At 36.8% G+C, this 13,518-nt stretch overlaps 1 protein-coding gene across 4 annotated transcripts in view; it reads left to right on the forward strand.

Moving 5' to 3' along the window:
- The window catches only part of WASF3 (WASP family member 3), a 127,720-nt gene that overhangs the window by 44,609 nt on the left and 69,593 nt on the right, over positions 1-13,518 (forward strand). For all 4 annotated transcript variants that reach the window (XM_037003908.2, XM_037003911.2, XM_037003909.2 and 1 more), the window contains one exon: positions 7,576-7,669. The gene's annotated coding sequence lies outside the window, so the exon portion shown is untranslated. The remainder of the gene's footprint in view (positions 1-7,575; positions 7,670-13,518) is intronic.

Below are 13,518 nucleotides of genomic sequence, written 5' to 3' on the forward strand. Positions count from 1 at the left end.
TTGTAGAGATTAATCATTATGAGTTGGTTTATGTGAAAGCCCTTTGTAAATGGCACCATGGACTCAAACCTGAATTGTTAAGAGTAATTTGCCATTTGAAGGGCAGAGCCTGTTGGATGCCAGCTTCATTTTAATTCATTTATCACGTGTAAATGAAATTGTTCTCTTGCAATCAAAGGTGTCTAGTGAAGATCATGATTAGATATAGAGGGAAAGAGACAAGAGCCTGTTTTTAAGTAAGGTTAGTATGTACCTGAGATTTCACTTCTGAGCTTACAAATGCATAGTTAATATTGAAAATTAATGTTTAATGTGTATCTGAAGTGTTTTACATTTATTGGTTGATACAAAGGGGAAATATATTTGAAGAGTAAGTTACTGAGGTGTGTGAAAAAATAGGGGAGTCCATTTAGTAACAAAATTGCATGATGCTTCTCATTCTCCATTCTAAAACAGACTATTTTTAGCATCTCTTTGAATCAGTGATGAATTCCAATTACAGAATTCAGTAATTAAAGCAGAGAAAAATATAACATCATTTAGGCAAGAAAATCTTTTCACTTTTTTGGATCTGTTTCAAGGTTTAAACTGTTGTCTCCAGGGGCCTCCCTGGGATCATCAGTTTGTCATCTTTGTGGGGTCACAAGCCACAGGAAAAGTGCCGGAACATGGGCCAAGGACACAGTGTCCCACTTTGTAAGAAGGGAAGTTATAGGAATGCTGGGATTCTGGGACTTCTCGTTGGGTAAGCTTGTTATGCCTATGCTATCTGCGGAATTTTGGAACAGATTTTCCAAGACCCCTCGGCCTCACGCTGTTTTTCTGTCCTGGAGTCCTTCTTGTTGTTGGCTTGCCCCCCATCAGGACGTCCGTCCCTCTGCCTCTGTCCTTTCTGCTTTTTCCTTCCCTCCATTCTCAGGCTGCCTCTAAGGGTTGCGAAAGAAAACCGTGTCACCATGCCAATTGGTACCGTTCCACATTTGTATTTAATGATGTGGTTTGTTCCATAATGTTGCTAAACAGCTTTTTAAAAACTTGCCCCTAGTCAGCTATCTTTCCTCAAGCTGGAAGCCTTATTTTATCTTGAGCAAGTTATTATTTTATCTTTTCATGCCTATTGCTCAAAAGCTCATTAACTGTTTGGTTGAATTGCAACGAATGTTCTGTTGACCTAGATTCTGCTGCTCTTTGCTTGGGTGGTGCCCAGCACTTAAAGTGGGGACCACAGAACCAGTGCAAGGTTGCTGGACACAAGGCAAGCCCATCTTTCCTAGGTGAAGTAGGTCAGGAATATGCACTGGGATAGGCACCTGAGAAGATTCACTTATTTGATAATGTTTTTGAGTGTTGCCTTCATGCCAAGCATTGAGCTAAGCACTAGGAATTTAAAACAAGAAAATGAAAATGATTTTTCGTAGTGAAGAGTCAAAAGTGCCTTTACCATGAACATTAAAAACATTAAAAAAAAGCTTAATAGTCACATATACACAGAAGCATCATACAATTTAGATAATCCATTTTTCCTTTGAAAACTGATTCTGTTTACTGTGAATTTGTGAACATTTTCAACCTCTAAATTCTTTGATCTCTCAGCAGCTCAGCACTTTATGTGGTGGTAATGAATAACTAGGCAAATTTCCGAGAAGAACTGAATCTGAACTTATTTGATTATCTTGTTTTTGTGTGCTCATTTATTTATTCACTACTTGTTTCGTTCTGGATCGTTCTGGATCAAACTTCGACAGGTTGCCGAGAGCTCCTTTCAGTGAGCAGCCTGGGGGATGTAAAGACACCATGGTGGGTGGGAAGTGGGTTGTCATGGAGGTGGTGGAGCATGTGAGCGGTAGTACCAGCAGCTGAAGCTATTGTTCACGTGCAAGGTCAGGCTTGTCCCATTGATAAGCGCCTATAGTTCTCAGTCTTGTTTTTGCAGTTCAAGAAATTTCAGCTTAAATAACCTGCCTGGAGTCTTCAAGTGTGTAAGTGGAGAAGCTAGCTTGAGCTCAGTTCTGGCTCCAGAGCCACTGCACTGCAGTGTTCTGTATTGCCTGTGTGGTTTGTTGTGCAGAGAAGGAGGCAGGGGACTTACCAGCTAGCTGAGCAAGGCTTTGCAATAGAAGTGACTGTTGAGTCCGCTTACTAGTAGGGCAGGGGTCTGGAGGCTAAGATAGTGGGGAGGGCAGGTGCAGAGAGATGGACACATGGGGGGCCTCAAGGGGATTGCAGCCTGAGGACAAGTGACCAAGGCGCCCTGCAGAAAGGCAGCTGGCCCAGAAGGGAAAGCCTGCGGATCCTGTTCCCAGGAACTGGACAGAGAGGAATCTTTCTCAGCAGGGGTGTGCCCATTGTCAGGGACTGGAAGATGAACCCAACGGAGGGGCCAACTGTCTGCATTAAAAGGGAAGGCTTGCTACTTCCCTCGGGCCCCATGTGAAGTATGTTGTTCTGAGCACTGCATCTCCCCCAGGGAAAACTGGAGAGTGCCTGGGAAGGCTGGGGAACTGACATTGCACCCTACTTTCATATATTGGTGGCTTTCAGAGTTGAAGGGTTTGGTAGTTTCTCTTTGGTTTCAGTTGGCAGAACAGAGTGCGTGGGTTTGGAATTATAAAGATGCAGGCTTTAACTGAATATAAAGCCTTGTTTCAAATAGCATTTCTTAATGAGTAGGGTTACAAACTCCTGAGTCCCCTCTCCCTGAAGTGTTTGAGCAGAGCATGTAGGGAGGGATGGGTGGAGGGGAGCCCCACACTAAATGGGGCCTGAATCCTGGCCCCTTCCATATCCTGTCTGTGAGTTTCCTTCAGTTTCTCTGGAGACAGGCAGGTACACTTTTATGGGAAGCTCTGGGCCTGGGGACCTGTTGACCTCCACATGATAGCTAATATTTAGGTGGTGATGGAGCATTTAGCTCTATATTAATTCTGCATACTCTGCATCTTAAAGGACAGTAATCAGTCCCTTGGTATCACTTTGTCCCACATGCATACTTGAAGTCTCTTCTTATTGATTGCACCAGTGTGTCTTTCTCTATAGCACTTGGAGGGTATCTCTTGGCCCTTAACACTTTTGAATTTGTGGTGTAGCATCACCTTTGATCCTTGGTTCTATTTTCCACACGCTGTAGGAGATAGTAAATGTTTGAGTGGAGCCAAGAAGGCTGGTTGATGTGGCCCAGATCTGCATCTGGGCTATTTGATTTTCTGGTCAGGGACCATTAGTTCTGAGGTATGGCCAGCCCTGGATCCCTGCAAAGTCACATTATTTCAGTAATTGATTGCTCTTTTCCTACGTTTTGCTAGGTAATTGTAGTTCATTTAATGAAGGTGAGGAAAATATTCTTTTATGATTCTTGAATTTAGGTCTATGATAAGTGCTTTCTAAATGAAAAAAAAAATTGCTCAAAACTGGGAGAATTTTTCTTCATTTGGTCTTACTATTAAATGAAAGTGTACCTAGCTGAGTATGACACATGTTGTTCAGTGAATGTCAGAAGGTAACATTTTTGTTTTACTTACAGCAGTATCCCTTCTACTGGTTTTATTATATATATACATTTCCCATCAGATAAAGTGTTCTGGGGGACCAAGACCTTGTCTTAATAACTTTGTTTTTGTACCACCTTCTACATAAGATCTCACTTACACATTGAACTGAATTGTGGGGCCAGCCAAGCATGTACATACTGCCTCTGATTTAAAATATGTAGGACTGTTCCAGCACTGGGAATCAGACCTCAGATAGAGAACCAAGGAGGGAGGCACAGAACAACCCGGAGAGGACAAGGAGAGAAGCACAGAAATTGCTGTTTTTTTGTTTTGTTAGACATGGGCTTCTGGCTAAAAACATCCATGTTAGGCAATGAAAATGATGAGATGTTTCTCTGAAGCTAGTAGAGGCCACATGTTCTACAATGTCTTAACAGTTTTGTAGGTAGAGCTTTATATGTGAATAGTTAAGGACCTTGATGACGAGGTCTCATGGATAATAGAGAACTTAGAATTTGAATCCATCTGAGAAGTCTGCCCTGGAATTGAAATGTGTGAGTGTTGTATATATATATGTTAGCTTCTCCCTTCTGGAAAACCAGAATTTGGAAGCTTAAGAGAGATAGCAAGGACCGAAATAGTAAACAAATCCTAATACTATCAGATTAGGATAATATTGGCAGATTAACAGTGAGTCATTAAGACACAGCCTGTTCTCAGGCTATAGTGTTTTCATATCACAGAATTATTTCATATTGACTTTGGATTGGTGGATAACTAAGATTGACACATTACTGCAAAAACTTTATTATCATTGACCTTTTAAAATGCTCTATTGAACAAAATCAGGTATTTTGTGCCATAAATTCAGTCATTTCTCTCACCAGGGTGCCGAGGAATGTAAAGCAAATGTGAACTCAGCTGCTTAGGCGGTGAATGGTCTATAATATATTTGAGATTACCTGAATTCATCATAAAGCTGTCTGGTCTTCTCCACATCCGTGCTTTTTTTTTTTTTTTTTGGAAAAAGACATATTTTTCTACACAGTTGTTTATCCTGGCTGTATTGATTATCTTTGGTTATGAGTATTCCCTAAATTATGACTTGCCATGGTTTCGTGATACAGTTTTTCCTCTTTGTTTTTTCTATACTCAATAGCATCAGGAGTTTTAGTCTAGTAGTATTTTAAGAATTAGACAGATCTGCAGACTTGGAGTCCCTTTTGATGCCACCATATTGAAGGCATCTGAAACCCGAATAAGCAAGGACTTAAGAGGGAGAAGGCCTTAGAGATCACCCGGTGTGTTCCTCTGGTCTCTGACATGTTCATTCACCTATTCAGCGAATATTTGGGTGTCTATATGCCTCTCTTCTTTAACTCTGTATCTCAAGTCATTCAGTACAGTAGCTACTAGCCATGTGTTCTAATTAAATAAACATTAATTAGAATGAAATACAATTAAAAACTCAGTTCCTCCATCATACTTGCCACCTTTCAAGTTCGCTGTCAAGTGCTCTGTGTGGCTGGAGGCTGCCATGTTGGATGGGATTCATCTGTAGGACGTTTCCATCATTTCAAGGAGTTAAGCTGACAGCATTCCCTTGTGCTCCTTGACTCCACCCTCTTGAGAGACATCTCAGCGTCCCATCCAATTCATCACCCAACACTTAAGTCTCTCAAGTTAATTCCCTTTTAAAAAATTCTCCCTTGTCTCATTTTAGGTGTTCATCACCTGTTACCTGCATCAAGGCGCCAGTGTTACTAGGGCTGTGAAGCCTTCCCTGCCACTCCCTTCCTCCAGTAACAGCCACCTCTTCCCTCATTGTTTCTTAATACCCCATGTACACCTTTATCACGTTGAATGTCAATTCCTTGTTTCTATGACTTTTCTTCTAGTGGGCCAACAAGTTCTTGGGAGTGCAGGACTGGGCTTTGATTTTCTGGCGTAGGGACACATTAACACAATTATTACTGAGCAGAGAGAGAGGTGAATGGGTATGTGGACACTAGAAGAGAGGAGAGCATTCATGGTGAGGGAGAATCGTGGATGCAAGCCCATTGGTAGGAAACTACAAGGCAACTGTGCTCCTAAACTGTGGCCACAGAGGGCATTTTCAGGCACTGCTTGGAGCTTAACCATGAGGCCTAAATAGAATTTGAATTCTGGTGTTGCATATAAATGTGTTTCTCTGTGCCTGCTAATATGACTCCCTCTAGTGTTGGGTTTCACCCTTAGTAATCTTGCATGCATACCATTCCCAGAAGGAGGCCATCTAAGATAGTAATTAAGAAATGTGGCTACAGCCAGACAGACCTGTCCTGACTCTGCCTCTTCCAAGCTGTATCATCTTGGGCAATTCACCTTCCAATCTTCAATTCCCTCAACTTTTAATGGAGATTTATTTGCCTTGTGAAGATCAAGTTTAAATGTATGTGACAGGTTAGCACTTAACTATCATGGAGTGATAGCTAATAACAAAATCTAATAATAGTCCCATAGTGTTCCACACAAATGGGAAAATTCGTAATTGTGTTTCCCAAAGGAAGAGTTAAACACTTGATTGCTAATCGTAAGTGGTCACCCAGAAAACACATTTATCAGACATATTCCTTACCTAATGCAGTTAATCTACATATAACCATCTCTTAAGTGAAATATATGGTGTTGGTTACTTTCAAAATCATGCAGATAAGATGATCTGGTAGAGGTAGAATTGGCCTGGATAATCTAAAACCCAGGAATAATTCTCTGTATTTGGAAATAAGATGATCACTTATGTAAATTACTTAGGAAAAACTTACTTTTCTCTTTTATTCTGTATAATCAAGAGCATGCTGTACAGCTGCTCCTAAGGAAGGGGAAGAAAATTATGTGCTACTTTTAATTTTAAATAAGCAAACTAGTAGAAGAATGTGTATAAATTAGAGAATCATTGAATGATCTTTCTGGATTTTTTTTTTTCATGTTTTCAGAAGGGTGGTGACAGTCTTAACTGTGTAGGTTCTCATTATCTACTGCTCTACATGTAATCCATGCATATCCAGATAATCCTTTCCAGTGGACTTAAAATTGCTTTCCTTCCATGTGGAATTGCACACTTATTTCCTGTGCCTGCATAGCCTGTCCCTGGCCTCCATCCTCCTCCTTGGCCTTCTTTGACCTCTCTCTAAGCCACCTGGTATATATGCCACCCCGCTTATGGGTGGCCATACTCTTGCTTTTGGGCATCTACCTTATTGTGTTATAATTATCTGCATGTTTTAGACACCCTCACAAGACTACGGGTTCCTTCACAAGCAGACATTTTCTTAACTCATTTTTGTCTGCAGTGTTTAAAGGGGTGCTGACTTATACAAGATGCTGGGTATTAAGGTTTGCTAAATGAATGAATGCTTATTCATTTTTCTTGTATATATGCTTCCTAAATAAACCATAACTTACTTTGGGTAGATAACTATATCATACTTTTTAGCACCTCATAGCTCCACCACACTGGTAAACGATAACCAGATTGCCCTATGGGCTTGCTGCTAAAATTGTTTATCCTAGAAACACTTCAAAAGAGTCAGTTTCAACAGGTATTAAATCTTTGGTCCTGTTTTATCCCAGATGTGCTATTAAAATATAAAGGGATCAAGATTTTTATTGACTTTCAGTATTTTTTTGTGAACAATTAATACAAATGTTCTTATCTGATGGAGTTCTTATGTGAATGATCAGTTTTCAAATCAAATAACAAAACCTAAAATGTAGTGTGGTTGTTGAGTAAATGAATTGAGTAGTTTATTTGAATTGAGCAGTTTATTTGAATTATTATAATATACTTGGCCTTTTGTTTTTCTGCCCTGTGGCTATTAATTTGCTATGATTCCTTGAAGATAATTTCAGAGTTTTTCCTGGATAAGGACTTGGAATTATGCAGCATTTACACACCTTATTAGCTCCTTCCTTAAACCAATTAACAAATTAGTTCTGGGACTAGAGCTCCCTTGGTGAAATTGTTGAAATGTGAAATTTAAATTTAAGACTTTCTTGAAGACCTGAATGCATTTTACTTACGGTATTTAATTTTTTTCCTGTTTAGTTTTGATTTTTATTGCTGTTACTCCTGATATCTGAGCCAAAGTGGTGATACTACCTGGGGGAATTTTCTGCAACGTGTAAGTCAACAGTTACAGGTAAGAATGTGTGTCTTTTACCCATAAAGCCATTTAACTTCTATAATATAATAGCTTAGAATTTTAAGTTGAAATAGAATATTTTAAGTATTACAGAATATTAAATATTACTATATTTTAATGTTTAAATATTAACAGCAGATTATATTTTAGAGCTTTAGATCCTGATCAACAGTTTAAGAATTTGAAAGATAAAAAATGTGACTTGATATATTCATTTCATATTAATTTTTGTGTGAAAAACAAATATGACTCTATAGTTTGGAACTTCTTAAACTGGGGTCATATTTTCCTCCCTACAGATTTGCTCACTTACTCTTTATTCCCTGGGATTTAACCAGTTTGTTATTATCTGAATCTTATTAATAATGAGTAGGTATGAGAAGTCAAATAATAAAATTTAAACCTAGTTGGATTTTACTAAAACGTACTCTGAAATAGTGGTGATTCCAACAGCTGCTAAAATGGGGTTTTAAGTTATTTATGGATTTAAATTACATACATTGTGCCATCTTTGAAGATAGTTCATGCATAAGGAAACATAGCCCACCAGTAAGGCAAGTTAGTCCTTTGAGTTTCATTTTCCTCATGTACAAAATGCTGTCATTTGTCTTGTTTTATAGTTAAGAAAATCAAATATGTGGAATTGTATTTTTTTTGGAAGGGCTGAGGGTGAAAAATGAAAGTCTTTCAGTTTGAGATGGTATTAAGAGAACACCTACTACTTTTAATATCCTTTTGAGGGAAGGATGCTGTAGACTTGATCTCTAATCTTATCTCACCTTGACCTTGGGCATATTGTTATATTAATTCATTATCAGAAAACCGAATTTGATTTTCATACTTGTACTTTACAGGTAATTTTCCAGAAACATGCCTGTGTTTTTTTTTACCTCAATGGAATTGTGGGAAATCTCCAAACATTTTGAAATTAAGTATCATATTCTAAAAATCCCATGGGGTCAAAGAGGAAGTCACAAGGAAAATTAGAAAATATTTTTAATTGAATAAAATAGAAATATATTTCAAAATTTATGGGATGTACCTAAAGCAGTGCTTCAAGGGGAGATTTACAGAGTTAAAGGCTTATATTAGAAAACAGAAGTTTTGAAACAATAAACTTTCACTGTAAGAAATTAGAAGGCAAAGTGCAAGTTAGACTCAGAACAAGCAGAGGAAGAAAATAATAAAGATAAGAGCAGAAATCAATGAAATAGAAAATAGAAAAACAATAGGAAAACAGTGACACCAAAAGATGGTTCTTTGATAAGATCAGTAACATTGATAAATCTGTAGTCACACTAATCAAAAAAAAAAAGAGCAAGAAGGCAGACATTTCTAATATTAGAAAAGAGAGACCATCAGTATATTAGAAGGAAGATAAGGAAATATTATGAACCACTTAATATATTTAATAACTTGGAGAAATGGAACAAATTCCATCAGAGACACAAGCTCCCAAACCTCATCCAAGAAGAAATGGATAACCTGTATTGCTCTTTATTTAAAAAATTGAATTTGTAGCTAAAAACCCTTCCCCCAGAAGAAAGCTGAAAGCTCTGGTGCATTCTACCAACTTATTAAGAAGTAATACCAATTATATACAAACTCTTCAGAAAATAGAAGGAAGGGAACACTATTTTATGAGGTCCATATTATTCTGATATAAAAATCAATGATATTTTCAACAAAATGTTAGCCAATTGAATACATTTATTATAAAAAGGATAATCATGCCAAAGTGCCATTTATTCCAGAAAGATAGGATTGGTTCATCATTTGAAAATCAATCAATGTAATTCACAATATCGAACTAAACAGAAATTTTAAAACACATATGATCACTTCAGTAGATGTAGAAAAAGCATTTAACAGTATCTATCATCCATTCATGATAAAAATTCAGAAAAATAGGAGTAGAAGGAAACTCTTAGAAAACTAGGGAGCTTCTTCACCTCGATAAAATGTATCTGTGAAAACCTAGAGCTGGTATTATAATTATTGGTGAAAGATTAATGCTTTTGCCTAACATTAGAAACAGGCAAGGATGGTCATATTCAGAATTGCCATAGTCTGTGCAGTAAAGTAAGGAAAGGCATACAGATAGGGAAAAAACAAATTCAGAAATCAAATTCAGAACTCACATAGCAAAGGACCTGAGAAATGATATTTTAGCCTTCTAGCCTCTAGGATGGAAGGAAGAGGACAGGAGAAGATGGGAGTAGATGTTGAATGCCAGTAGACAGTATCTACTATGTTTTGGTTGCTGTGGTTAGGATCTGCAAATCATAAAAACAAAGCAACTTTTTAAATTATTTGTCATTCTAAGTTACTGTTTCCTTTAAAGTTAGAAGTTGAAAATCAGCATAACCTGTTGGGAGAGTTCTATTTCAGCATTTTCTTCTTTCTGCTGGTATAACTGGAAAGCTGTGTTTAGTACTTAAGAGTTATTCATTGGTTTAAGCTTAATTAAATTGCTCTTTTTTTTTAATTTAAAGAAAAAGCCTATCTGAAACAACATTAAGATATCTTCCTAAATTCTAAGGAGGCAAACAAAATCATTTGTTTAATGTTTTGTAATTATTGCTTAGCTTTGGGTGAGTTAAAACTGTTTTGTATGCATGCTGTATCTTAGAATACCTTGGCATGTTTTATATAGATATAAGCTACATATTATGCCTGTTGATTTCTGCTAAGTAATTTCCAAATACTTGCTTGTTTTTATGATGGTTGGCAGTGTAGAACTGAGGAAATCTTGAGTCCTAGTCCCAGTTGCTTGGGATAGTTAAATGAGAGGACAGTGTGTCTGGATGGTTTTATGGAAACATTTCTAAGTCTGTTGCAATGCAATAGTTTTTCAGACTAAGTAGAATGCTTGTAAGTTTAAATGCATACATGATTTTGTGTATTTCTACTTTAATTACATATTATTGGCCATATTGGTCAGTGCTGAGCACTTGGTATGGTGGAGTGGTATAATAAAGAGAGTGTAAATTAAAGAGTTAGTGGAAAATCTTGGGTTCAAATCTAAAAAACAGACAGGAGTAAGCTTTTGAGAAAAATCCACTTAAATCCTCATTTCCCTCCTCTATAAAAGGAGGATAGTAATCTGGATGAGCTGCTGAAAACATTAAAAATAATACTCAGAGCATCTAGCAGACAGTGGGCACTCAAATGGTGATGGTAACACAGGATTTTATTTGTAGAAACATTTCAAGACTTTGGCATCTGACAGAATTGGTTTTGAATTGGATTAGAAGACTTATTATGGTTAAAATGTCCATACTACCTAAAGCAATCTACAGATTCATTGCAGTCCCTATTAAAATTCCATTGCCATTTCTCACTGAAACAGAACAATCTTAACATTTATATAGAACCATAAAAGACTCCAAATAGCCAAAGTAATCTTAAGAACAAAGCTGGAGGTGCCATGCTCCCCTAATTTCAAACTATATTACAAAGCTATTTCATTAGTATGGTAGTGGCATAAAAGCAGACACATAGATCAGTGGTACAAACAGAGAGCCCCAAAATAAACTCATGCATGTAATTAATTTATGACTAAGGAGCCAAGAATATACAATGGGGAAAGAACAGTCTTTTCAATAAATGGTGTTGGGAAAACTGAACAGCCACATGCAGAAGAATGAAACTAGATCACTGTCTTACACTGTGCATAAAAATTAACTCAAATGAATTAAAAATTTGAATGTAAGATCTGAAACCATAAAAGTCCTAAAAGAAAACATAGGTGGTAAGCTTCTTGACATCAGTCTTGGCAGTGATTTTTTGGATCTGACTCCAGAAGTAAAGGCAGCAAAAGCAAAAATAAACAAGTCGGACTACATCAAACTAAAAAAGCTTCTGCACAACAAAGGAAACGATCAACAAACAAAAAAATTGCCTATTGAATGGGAGAAAATATTTGCAAATCATGTATCTGGTAAGTAGTTAGTATCTCACATACATAAAGAACTCATAACACTCAATAGCAAAAAAACAAGCAGTCTAATTAAAAAATGGGTGGAGGACATGAATAAACATTTTTTCTAAAGGAGACACACAGATGGCCAACAGGTACTTGAAATCACTAGTCATCAGGGAAATGCCAATCAAAACCACAATGAGGTGTCATCTCACATCTATTAGAAAAGCTGTTACCAAAATGATGAGAAATAACAAGTTTTGGTGAGAATGTGGCAAGAGGGAACTCTTGTGCACCATTGGTAGGAATGTAAATTGGTGCAGCCAAAATGAAAAACAGCATGGAGGTTCTTCAGAAAACTGAAAATGCAGTGACCAGCATTCCACTTCTGGGAATTTATCTGATGAAAATGAAAACACCAATTTGAAAAGATATATATACCCCCATGTACATTGCAGCACTATTTTCAATAGCCAAGATGTGGAAATAACCCAAATGTCCATCAATAGATAAATTAATAGAGAAGATGTGGTGCATGGAATACCGTAATGGAATACTATTCAGCCATAAAAAATGAAATCTTTCCTTTTGTGATAACATGAATGGACTTGAAGATCATTATGGTAAATGAAACAAGTCAGAGAAAAACAAATACCATATAATTGCACTTACACGTGGAATTAAAACAATAACCAAAAAAAAATTAAAAACCAATGCAGAGAGTGGACTGGTAGTTACCAGATGTGAGGGTAGGCTGGGAGAAATAGGTGAAGGGGGGATCAAAAGGTACAAACTTCCAGTTATAAAATAATTAAGTCATGGAGGTGTGATGTACAGCATAGGTACTGTATTTAATAACACTGTGTTGTATATTTGAAAGTTGCTAAGAGAGTAGGTCTTAAAAGTCCTCTTTACAAGGAAAAAATTTTTTGTAACTGTGTGGTGGCAGATGTTAACTAGATTTATTGTGATCATTTCACAATACATACAAATAATGAATTATTATGTAGTATACCTTGAAGTAATACAATGTTATATGTCAGTTACACCTTAATAAAAGTAAAAGACTTTGGCATCTGACAAAACTGGTTTTGAATTTAAGTTCTTATATGTCTGAGTCATGCATGTCACTTTGGATAAGTCACTTTTGAGTCCTGATTTCCTATCTGCTAAGTGGGGACAATACCAGCCTGTAAAGTTGTATTGGAACATAAATGACATAATGTCTATAAAGTAATGTATGTAAAATGTTCCCCTTTATCATCTTTAGCAGTTTACCACCATTAGATATATGATTTTGTTTCTTTGGTTGATTTTCTGTGAAGTCACCTAGAAGTCCAGACTGATCCTATTTGATGACCATGATTTGCTTGTCGGAATGTGCTCAGAAGAGTGAAGCTATTAGGGTGCCTGGCTTGATGTTTTGACACCAAGTACAAGTATAGGTTGCAAATTTGAGATGTTTTACTCCTAGTGTTTCTTTTCCTGCTTTTATGGCTCAAACAATTGGGAATAACTACTAACATAATCATTTAATTTCCTTAGCTTTCTTTCATAAGCAGTTCTAGTTGCCAAAAATAATTGCCATAGGATGCTTTTTGTTTCTAAAAGCATAGAAACTCAAGTTTAGTAGCATGTATGGTATAGAGTGGTACGATTCCTGTTGTATTTTATTGGGTTCAGTCATATGGCCAACATTGGCTATTTTGACCAACAAAGTGGTAATTTCATGTGGTTCAACTTGATATTTCAGGGGGTGGTGATAGTGTTTTCTTTATACACCTGACAAATCATCTAATCTGTTAACTTAAAATTTGTTGCTCCCTCTAGGAACTTGAATTTATTTTTAGAAAATTTTAGGTTTTTTTTTTTAATTTGGTGACTGTCTCAAATAATTGATGGAAAAGAGTAGAGAAAAATA

Source organism: Manis javanica, chromosome 1, assembly GCF_040802235.1.
Source record: "Manis javanica isolate MJ-LG chromosome 1, MJ_LKY, whole genome shotgun sequence".
In the NCBI taxonomy this organism is placed as follows: domain Eukaryota; kingdom Metazoa; phylum Chordata; class Mammalia; order Pholidota; family Manidae; genus Manis; species Manis javanica.